We start from the raw sequence: 1,573 nt of genomic DNA on the forward strand, positions 1-1,573 counted from the left end.
AACCCGCCACCTTAGGTGTATGTGGCTGGCGCCTTAGCCGGTTGAGCTATAGGCGCCGAGCCTAGTATTTCCTTTCGACAGAGTCTCACTCTGTCACCCTGGATCGTGTGTCATGGTTATCATCAGAGCTCACAGCAAGTAATCCTCACGCCGCAGCCTCTCCAATGACTAGGAGTATGGGCGTCCATCACAATGCCCAACTAATTGTTCTATTTTTAGGTTTTTTTTTTTTTTTTCTGAGACAGATTCTCACTTGGTCACTCTCAGTAGAGTGCTGGGCATCTCAGCTCACAGCAACCTCAAATGCTTGGATTCAAGCAATCATCTTGCCTCAGCCTCCCAAGTAGCTGTGACTACAGGTGCCCTCCACAATGCCTGGCTATTTTTTAGAGACGGGGGTCTTGCTCTGGCTCAGGCTGGTCTTTTTATTTTTATTTTTTTGAGACAGAGTCTCCAGCTGTCCCATTGGGTAGTGCTGTGGCATCACAGCTCACAACAACCTCCAACTCCTGGACTCAAGTGATTCTCGTGCCTCCAACTCCCAAGTAGCTGGGACTATAGGTGCCTACCACAACACCGGCTATTTTTTGGTTGCAGCCGTTATTGTTGAATCCAGCCCAGGCTGGATTCAAACCTGCCAGCTCAGGTTTGTGGCTGGCACCTTTGAGCCACAGGCACGAAGCCCAGAGTCTCACTTTATTAACCTTGGTAGAGTGCTCTGGCGTCACAGCTCACAGCAACCTCTAACTTCTGGGCTTAGGTGATTCTCTTGTCTCAGCCTCCCAAGCAGCTGGGACTACAGGCACCTGCCATAACACCCAGCTATTTTTTTATTGTAGTTTGGCCAGGGCCAGTTTCGAACCTGCTACCCTTGGTTTATGGGGCCAGCGCCCTACCCACTGAGCCACAGGCGCCACCCCCTCAGGCTGGTCTTAGACCTATAAGCTCAGGCAATCCACTTGCCTGGTCCATTGTTCTATTTTTAGTAGAGACAGGGTCTTGCTCTTGCTCAGGCAGGTATCAAACTCCTGAGCTCAAGCAAGCAATCTACCTGCCTCGGCCTCCCAGAGTGTAGAATTACAAGCATGAGCCACTGCACCTGGCCACCACATTTTATTAATCCACTCATGGATTGATGGGCACTTCAGTTGTTTCCACAACTTCAAAATTGTGAGTTGTACTGGTACAAACATTGTTAGGTGATTTACTTTCTCATGGGAGAGAAGGACGGCTTGGCTGCGAGTGCAAGCTCGCTCCTAGAATTGTTTGAAAGCAAGAAACGACTACATACTCTTAGATGGCATGTAGCAAAATGTCTTTATTTTCCACTCCCCTTTATTAGGAGCAAGTCACGTACATCACATTGATCAATAATCCTAACATCCTGAATTCTTATCTTAAACTATAGAAGAGAAAGAAAGTCCGCAAAGTGAGATAGCCATCATAAGATTAGCCTAAAGAAATAAAGTCCGGGGCTCGGCACCTATAGCTCAACCGGCTAAGGTGCCAGCCACGTACGCCTAAGGTGGCGGGTTCGAATCCCCAGCCCGGACCCGCCAAACAACAATGACGG

The sequence above is a fragment of the Otolemur garnettii genome, unplaced genomic scaffold (genome assembly GCF_000181295.1).
Source record: "Otolemur garnettii isolate 467f Iridium unplaced genomic scaffold, OtoGar3 scaffold00009, whole genome shotgun sequence".
In the NCBI taxonomy this organism is placed as follows: domain Eukaryota; kingdom Metazoa; phylum Chordata; class Mammalia; order Primates; family Galagidae; genus Otolemur; species Otolemur garnettii.